This window comes from Leuciscus leuciscus (assembly GCF_965113295.1).
Source record: "Leuciscus leuciscus genome assembly, chromosome: 24".
Classification (NCBI taxonomy): Eukaryota; Metazoa; Chordata; class Actinopteri; order Cypriniformes; family Leuciscidae; genus Leuciscus; species Leuciscus leuciscus.
In genome coordinates this window covers 23,887,917-23,897,867 of record NC_138723.1, presented here as the reverse complement: position 1 = coordinate 23,897,867, position 9,951 = coordinate 23,887,917, and the positions used below count along the sequence as shown (strand labels likewise).

The window sequence follows — 9,951 nt, the reverse complement described above, 5'->3', positions numbered from 1 at the left end:
TTATTTTTCCCCTGTATAAATTTTGCAGTTTAGCTTAATTGCATTTTAGGAATGGATTAATCCAGGGCCTTAACCACCACCCTCATTCCCCCAGCATCCATAATAGTGGTCGACCAATATGGGTTCATAGTTGATTCTTCAATTATTACATTTGTTCACTCCTTATCCTGAATATGTGCATTCAACCTAGGATTAGTCTTCAAAATGAATTTCCTGCAGAGCTGGTTTACTGAGACCATGTTAATCTGTGAAGGGATTTATCTGCTTATGTCTCATTATCTAACCACGTCCAGACAACCGGAACTGTTGCTTACTTTGTAATTGAGTTTTTGTCCCCTCGTCTTTCTTCTTCACTTCAATGAATCATTGGTTTCTGATGCCTTCGGGGTCTTTTTTTATTAGTTTGTCTTCAAAAGGTCAGGCGGTGTATCTGTTAAACATGACTTGTCCCAACTGTTGACTGTCACACTCCGCTGATAACAGCCTGCCCGTTTCCATGGTGATATTTCATTGTCTGACTGTCTAGACACCCGGTGACACCTGACACGTCGAGCCCGGGGGTCGCGGTTGGCCGTGCGAGTCAAAAATCGAAGACTCAGCTGCCCTCTGCGTCTGTTGTAGGTCCACAGAGACATTAGCAAATAGCCCACATCGCAAAATGCAGGGGCCTGTTTAAATCACTGCTTCTTTTAATAATGTAAGGCCATTTGTCATCATTTTACTGAATGATGTGGTTATTCTTATTTTTTACTTTGTTTTAATAATTTTGTACTTTTGTCATTTTTATTAGTTTTTTATGAAATTTCTGTATAGCTTTAATTCATTTTTAGTGCGGTTTTAGTCATTGTAGTTTTTCATCTTAAATCCAAGGCAGCATTTTTAATTTTAAGTTTTTAATCTAATATGTATTTTTTATTTCAGCTTAAAGGGGTAGTTCACCCAAATGTGTCATTAATTACTCGCCCTCATGTCGTTCCAAACCCGTAAGACTTTCGTTCATCTTCAGAACACAAATGAAGATCTTTTAGATTAAATGTGAGAGCTTTCTGTCCCTCCATTGACAGCTACGCAACTATCACTTTGACACTTCAAGAAGTTCATAAAGAGATTCTAAAACTAATCCATATGAATTGAGCAGTTTAGTCCACATTTTCTGAAGAGACTTGATCGCTTTATGTGATGAACAGATTTAATTTAGGCTTTTATTCACATATAAACATTGATCGGCGAACATAAACAGAAGCTCAAACGAACCTCATTGGTTCTTGCTGAAGTTCAAACGTGCTGCGTAACACAAGAATGAACCCCATTGGTTCTCGCCCGTCAATCGAACATGCTTGAGCTTCGGTCAATGTCTGAATGTCAATGTCTGATGTGTGAGTTGATGAATTTTAAATATGTAAATAAAAGCCTAAATTAAATCTCTTTATCATATAAAGCGATTGAGTCTCTCCAGAAACTTTGGACTAAACTGCTCAATTCATATGGATTAGTTTTACAATCTATTTATGAACTTTTTGAAGCGTCAAAGTGATAGTTGCAGAGCTGTCAATGGAGGGACAGAAAGCTCTCAGATTTAATCTAAAAGATCTTCATTTGTGTTCTGAAGATGAATGAAAGTCTTACAGGTTTGAACAACATGAGGGTGAGTAATTAATGACAGAAGTTTCATATTTGGGTGAACTATGCCTTAAATTTTTGTTTCTGAAAAATATTTTAATTAGATTTCGTTTTATTTAATTATAACTACACTGACCCTGGCCTGTATATATATATTTTATAGAACACAAAAGGAACATTTCTGTACAACAACAGTTAGTGTTTACATCTTTCAGGTCCCAAAAAGGACAAAAAGTCTGTAGTCATGCAATAGCTTTGTGTGACAAACAGACTGACACCAAATTCATTATTCACTGAAAATCTTGCTCGCTGCTGCAGCTCTCAAATCAATGATGTTTGATGACCAACTTGCTCCAATTTGACATTTTCATTTACATTTACATTTACATTTATTCATTTAGCTGACGCTTTTATACAAAGCGACTTACAATTGCTATATATGTCAGAGGTCGCACGCCTCTGGAGCAACTAGGGATTAAGTGTCTTGCTCAGGGACACATTGGTGTCTCACAGTGGATTCGAACCCGGGTCTCTCACACCAAAGGCATGTGTCTTATCCATTGCGCCACACCCACACCCACATTTTCATTTGTTCATCATACAGAGATATCATAAGACTTTGAATTGAAGGTGCACAAATACTTATATTTTTATAGTGCTTGGTGATGTTTTTGGTCCTTTTTTGAGCTGCTCATTATAAACGGTTGTTGTATGGCAAGAGCTGCATACAAATGTCTAAAAACAGCTTATGGGTTTGGAGCAGAGGTGTTAAAACCATACTAGAGTAAGTACAGATACCTTACAGCAAAAATGACTCCATTACAAGTTACAAGTCACCAATTCCATTATGACTTGAGTAAAAGTCTTTGAATCTGATTTTAACAGTGCTTATTCATACAGAATGAAGGCTCACAGTCCTCAACACCTGAGAGACATGCCAGTGAAAAACAAGAAACAGTTGATTTGTGAGGAGAGCAATCACATTTATTTTCTAAAATAAAACTGAACAGCTCAAAATTGCAATAAATCAAGGTCGACACAGCTTCTTATACACTCAAATCTCAGTTAAGCTCAAAAGGGAATAAGTAAACCAATATCCTTCAAAAAGGTCACGTTAAGTTTGTTGACAAGTTTGAGTGAGTAAGGGCAAAATGTGCAAAATATAGTATCTTCAGTGCCCTGTAGATGGCGATATCACTTCCTTTGTAGTAGAAATAAACTGCTGCAGAAAAAGTTAGATGCCTAGTTCCAGTGACAAAACGTTGTTGGGTTTTTTTCTGTTTTTTTGGATGATTGCAGTAAAAAAGCTCTGGGGCCGTATTCACAAAGAATTTTAAGGCTAAAAGTAGCTCCTAACTGTGGAATTTAGGAGCAACTCCTAAAAATAATGGGCGTGTCACTCCTAACTTTAGGACTCCTAATTTTTTTGACTAAGAGTAATTCACGAAGCATTTTAGCCCTAAAAGTAGCACCTAAGCCTGGGACAGCTTAAAAGAAGTCGAGAGGACTCCTAACTCACTAAGACCTATTCACAAACCGCTTTTTGTGGCATTTCATTTTGCGATGTTTTGAAATGCGTATGCGGCGGCAACAGGAGCTTCCAATCGCGAGGGAACAATTTTGCATTGTAGGCATAACTAGAGATGCAATAACGCCACCAACAACAACCAAAACTAGGTTACTAAACTAATTGTAACATTTAATTATAAATTAAAATTAAAATGTTCTTCTCTTTGCAAACGTAGGCAGAGGCATATAGTGACAGATTAATTCAATAATGTTGCAAAGATATTGCATCAATCCATATGTTTCATTAGGCTACTAGGCTATTTGTTTTGCCTTACTCTTTATACATTTAGGCTATTTATTCAGTTATTCATCATCTTCCGTCCTTCACACTACTTGTGTAGCACACACATTCTCAGACCTGTCACCTGTCACTCATCATCGTAGGGGAGGTGTTTGGAATCATTCCCGCGTTACAATCATCAGCCAATCAAGGTGGTCACTTCAGTCTAGCTCGTGCATGAGTAATGACGTCATCCATAGCAACGAAGACTCACTCTTAGTTTAGGAGTTGTCATTATTCTTTACTAAGAGTAGGTCTGAAAGGCGTTGTGAATAACTTTTAAGAGAAAACTCCTAGCTAAAATCTTTTAGTGCGATTTAGGAGTACTCCTAGTGGTAAGATAAAATGCTTTGTACGGCCCCTGATCAACAAAAGTGTATAATACTTATAAAGTTTTGTTCATGAAGGTAATCTTCATTTTGAATTTTGAAGCCTAAATATAATTGTCAAAATAAAGCTAAATTTAGGCTGTAAATGAAAGGGTCATGAAACCCCCTGTTTCAGGAGCAGTCAGTTCTCATCATATCCTGTGACAGCTATAATTTAATGGATAAATAAATAGCCATTCGCATTTGTCCTCTGCATCAAAAATATATATGAACATGCTGTTTTATCTTTGATAACTTTTGATATTTTGCTGCGGTATAGATGCCGTTTGATCGGTTAAAGTGCCGTAAAGAACGGTTACACTCAGTGTGGATGAATCGCTTTTGTGTCGAAAACTCTGCAACTATTAAAGAGAACTTATGCGACGTAGAAACTCTTACAAGGCAAAAACAAACACTCGTTTTTGATCCATTAATGCATCTCTCACTTACTGTATGCAATCTCACTGTTTGAAGCGACTGTCATAAAAGTTTATGTGTGCTGTCATGAATAATTAAGAATCATCCTCATAATCAAAGGATGAGGACACGCAGTCTCATGAGTTATGAGACACATACGAGTCATTGCCAAACTATAGTACGAGAAAACGTCACATCCTGTGACATGAAGACGAATTTAAACACGGAAGTTGAAAACAGCGCAAAACTGTTTAAAATAAACTAGTTTTCTCCTACAATCAAAACTAACGGTTGGTAACATTGACTTCTATGATGTTCAGCACACATAACTCAGAAAATTTGGTTTAGGGTTTCACGACCCTTTTACTACACCACATTTGCACGACTGCTAAACTTCTGACAGATCTTTTAATCTGTATTTAAAATCTACAAGTAGGGAAGTTTGAGTTAGAATACTTTGCAAGAATGTGAGTATAAACACAGCGAGGCTGTAAAAGTGGACTTGAGTTTTCCTGTTCGGCATGATGTTTATTGTCCCCGACAGCCTCTGTAGTCCCATTTAGCCACTTAGTGGGATAGTGGGATATTAGTTAGTGGGATATTATTACTGGTGTATTTTATGTCATAGAATAAAACTTGAACATAACTTGAGCTTGTGTTAACCAAAGACTTTATTTCAAGCATTTAAAGTAAGCATGAAACAGAAGTTGCGATAGTTTTTTTTTTTCCCTATTGTGACGTATCGACATGTGCAATGGCTTCTCGGAACAAGAAAAAAATTTAGGACGGGACTTGATTTTGACAATTGGATCGTTGCATCGTTGTCATTTGCTATCGCTGCGATGTCATGTGAGTGACAGGTTGCCCCGCCCATACGCCATTAAACACGTCATCAGAGAAGAGAAGGGCACATTAATTAAAAAGAATAATAATGATGTTCTTTTATATAGTTTTAAAGTTTTTATAATAAATATTGCAATATTCCATGAATAATAAGAATTGTTCATTTTGATTTCATGGGGACTTTAACCAAAAACCCTTTCAAAAATCTCATTGACTTCGGGACAGTGGAACGGGAAGTTCAGCAATGCTAACTCCTTTATGGGTTTTATTACTAATTCCTGCAACAATATATTAAATTATTATTTTATTTTTTGGGAAACTATATGTATTATTTTAAAATAAGGCCTAAACGTTTTCGCTTGGCTCTTGGTCTTCATCTTTAATTTTAATTTAATCAACTCATCTGGCTTTCTCAGCATGCCGCTTTGCAGCAGAAGTGCCAGTTTCATAAAGTACCCCCATTGTCTTAAATCGCTCCATTGCTGCTAATCTGGTGTTTTGTCATTAAAAATTCTGTTTAGGTAGAATTCTTAAGATTTGCTTAATGATCTCACTCTGAATCAGCATTAAAAAGAGAACCGAACAAATATGGCCGCTCTATTGTCTTCTTTTTTTTTTTTGCTGCGCTGAGTCCCGTGTGATCGGCCGATTGTCGCAGCACGCTGTGTTTTTTTCTGGTACAGTCTGTTTCTTTTGGCATTATTTTATTTCAGACTGTCCAGAATGATCTTGTCTGACAAAATTCAGGACCAGGAGTGGATACAGAGCGTAACCGTCTGCTAAAATATCCACGGTCCCTTGAGGCAGCCAGAGGCTGTTCTCTGAGAACCCCGACAGAAGAGGACATTCTGTTCAAAGCTATTCATTGGAGATATTTTTTGTTCAAGAGTTTTTTTCCCTTCCTGAACTGAATATCAATCAACGGTCGCCTTTAGTGCGCTAAAGCTTGAGAAAAGAATCACGCCGCCACCAGAGAAAAAATAAAAGCAAATAAGAGCGAGAGCAAGAAAAATGAGGTGATATTGCCAGCCATCGTGTTTAATGATGCTTTCTCCGAACTGCTGGCGTCTGCGTGTCAGAGACCGTGATTTTACCGCAAACACTGCAGCCCAGCGGGGTGCGCGGTTAAAGCGAGACGGGTCGGGACGGGGCAGTCAGATTGAGAGAGTTAGGGGGGCTCGGGGTGGTTTTGGGACCCTCTCAAGGTGCCTCTTCCATGGAAACGCAGCTGGCTCAACAAGATTCCCATCAGTCGACAAATAAGATACAAGCTGGGCTCTGTCTCCTCACAGGCCACACTGTTACCAGGAGCCGACAGCCAATCACGGCACCCCAGTGGCCTCGTTTCGACAAACGGCTCTTTTCTGCGACCAATCACAAGTGAGTAGCATTGTGACATCACACGATAATGAATTAGATTCATCGTAAAGCTTTTCAAAGGCTGATTGGCTCTCCAAATGAGTGATTCTGCCTCGGGAATCAGAGCGGCATCGCTGATGGAAGGCCATCTCTCTTCACTATCTTTGTCCTGGTTACGGGATTGCACGGTTGGGGCCTTTTGATCGGTCCCCATGTTTCCCAGCTCAGCATTTGGTTTTATTGTGCATTAGTGCTGACCCTGACCAATCACTTTCAATCACCATAATTCTCTGATTACAGGAAATATGCCATGAGATGGATGAATAGCTCTTAGGTCATTTCAACCCTGGATGAGTTCCAGAGTTTCACTTACCTCTGACATGCCGTCAATCTCTCTTTTTGTCTCTCTCTCTTTTTCAGATGCATAGATGGCAATCGATTCTTCACCAAATGACACTTGAGACACTCTTTATATTGGCATCGGCCAAGATCTGTGCCCATTTGCCAGTTTAAGTGGTTGTTTCCTCTTGTGTCAATTTCAAGTCTTTCATTCCCCTGACTGAATAATGTGCATTTTCCTGTTTTTGAAAAAAATATTAAGTACTATTTAGAATTAATTTTGTCTAAAATAAGTGTTCATTTCTGCAGCTTTTTGTACATGTTTTATAAAGCACACTGCTCTCTATATGCATCTTTCATTGAAACTTGGATCAGTCAACCACTACTGAACATCCTAGCTTATAAATATATCTTGACTTGGATCTTATAAAAATAATAAACCTAAACCATAAATCTCTACTTGATCTCTACAACAAAAAAATAATAATCTGCTGTGACTAAATGTCAATGGAGGTATAATTGTATGGCGGTTTCATGTAGAAACTGGTATGCTGAACACCTTGATCAACAAAGGATCAACAAAACTATATTTTCCAACTTTTTTAACATAAAATCAACTCACATATAGTTATTTCTTCATACTAGGTTTGGGTATGAAGGCAAAATCTGATCTGGTAAGATAAGTTGCATGTACGTCCAGATTTTTTACGTTTGGCTTCAGGGATATGTTTTTAAATGCTTGTCAAGTGCCCGCATGGTATGTCACTGTCAGTGAGCAAAGCTGTGACTTCTAGTGAGAGCTACATCAGGGTTTTAGATCGCTGCTCTGCGGAATGCAGTGTGAACAACCCATATTTATATTATTCTGACAAATGCAGCAGAAAGTAGGCCTGGATCTTAATATTTTAAAAAGTGGTTTGAAATTAATGTATCTTGCAGTCTATAGAAGTGGTACTGGAACATAATAGATGTTTATCTAAGTTGGTCTTCAAATATAGTGTATTTACGCCAATTAATTATTTTTGGTCTTATCTGCAGATTTAAATACAAATGGTTTTGTATATTAAGTAGTTTAGTATTTGTCATTTTATCTCACAATTAAAATGTATAGATGCTTCATTCTCAAAGTAATCTAATTTAATTGTTCACATTTCAACTTGTTTAACTGTTTCGAAGTGTTAAAATGTTGTGTTATTTAAATTGAGTATAAAGTTCCCTTTATTTAAGTTACTCCACATGTTTAAAATGAGTGCCAGTTTGAATGATTTGTCACGTTATTTTCTGACTTCTGACGTTTTATTATAATTTTTTGCTGCAGACAATTGAAATGGTGACGTGAGTGAAAAGATCAACAGCCTCGTTAAACATGATTTGAATTCTCCACATTCTCAGCTCGCCTCTCCTCAAGAGACACAGCCAGAACAGCAGCTGATATCTGGAGTTTAAGAGCTTCTGGAGAAGGTGACTAAAACACTGAACACATTTCCTCATGGTTAACATGAAATGGTGACTCATCTTACTTCTGTAATGTGTCGTATTTTTTTTACTTGAAACTAGAATGTTTTATCTAGAACTTTTATAGAACTTTATATAGAACTTTTATCCATTGTAAATTTGATGGGATTGTGAAAAGCTATGTGGCTCTGTTCAGAACAGAATGCTAGCATACTGAATACTGCACACTATATACTACATGCTGCCTACTATTTTTTTTTATAGTAAATGAAACATTAAACATTATTCCTCTATATATTTTTCAAACAGTGATACAGTAAAATGTAATCGCGTGACCTCCTCAAGTTGCTGTAGAGTGTTCCTGTTGCTCAAACAGTAGAGTATGGTGCTAGCAACATCAAGGTCATTGGTTTGATACCCAGAATTTGCATGAACTGTTGAAATGCACACCTTGAATGCAATGCGAGTCGGTTTGGATAAAAACGTCTGCTGAATGCAAATGTAAATTGCATGTTTGTCTTCGGCATGTGGCAAATTATCATTTTGCAAATAAAAATGGTCATTCTGCATTTTGAATCCAATTTGGTGTACCTTTGGCAGTCTGTTAATAAAATAATGCCAAGAATGAGTTTAAAATCACAGCTGATATTACTTGCAGTTCATCTGTCACATTGGAAATGAAAGTCGTTGCTGTCAAGTGCACAATGTTCCGTGTTGTAAACTGCTCATTTTCGCAAACGTGGTAAGTGATAGTGGGAGTAGTATGTTAATATGGTATTCTGACGGGTGGTTAAAGCGGTGGAGTACAAAAACAAGTGGGCTTGATGATGTCAGTTGGCGCGGAGCAAGTTGATTTTGATAGTTTAGATGACCAATTTTCACAAAAAGGGTTAGGGTTTTTTCAAGAAGAGTAAAGAAAATTCATATATTCTCAAATGTTTCAGAAAGGTTAATATATATAATAATTAATAGTTTAAAAATGGCAAATGAATGTCTGTTTCTCTTCTCGCTTTCAGCAGTGCTGTACTTTCTCTAGACACACGTCTGTTTAGTGGTTATGTCTGCTTAAACACACACACACACAGGCTCTCTTACACACACTTGCCGTGTCTGACCCCCAGGTCACGCTGAAGTGACTTTGTGCCCTGTTTGTAACTGGGCCTCTTTGAAAGTGGGCCTCGCATTCCTGCTCCCTCGGACGGGGGATGTCCTGCTTATTACCAGCGAGTAGGAAGTTTCTGCCGTTAGGGATTATGTGCCGTTTCCTCGCCCAGAATCTTTCAGCTTGTCCCCTCCCACTCTTGAAAAAGCAAGCGAGTCCACAAACTAGAAAACGGTGCGAACTAAATACCTGCCTCTCTGACCACCAGCCTTTCAGCCCCGCTCATCTGCGCTTGTGCGATTGCTGGGAGGAGGCATCCGCGTTCCGTCCGCTTTTGTGTGGTTGTACAGAACTGCTGCGGTTGGGAGGAGGAGGAGGTGGAGGGGAACAGCTGCTCCCCACACAGAAGCCGGTTTCCTAGCCTGACAGGCAGCGAGAGGCAGCCAGCGCCGGGGCTGTTTTCCCGGGGGCCCTCGGGTTGGTTCGACAGTCTCCGGTGCTCTGGCTAGGAGGGAGATTTTTATGGCGGCGGCGAAACACGAAATGGACCAGAACAAGTAGGATTCTTTCCTTGTGAGTACTATGCTGTTTTTTTTTTT

The 9,951-nt window shown here is 38.5% G+C and overlaps 1 long non-coding RNA gene across 4 annotated transcripts in view; it reads left to right on the top strand.

Moving 5' to 3' along the window:
- Nucleotides 1-9,205: 9,205 nt before the first annotated feature.
- The window catches only part of LOC309489059, a 48,821-nt gene continuing 48,075 nt past the window's right edge, over nt 9,206-9,951 (top strand). For all 4 annotated transcript variants that reach the window (XR_014202328.1, XR_014202329.1, XR_014202330.1 and 1 more), the window contains exon 1: nt 9,206-9,925. This is a non-coding gene — a long non-coding RNA (uncharacterized lncRNA). The remainder of the gene's footprint in view (nt 9,926-9,951) is intronic.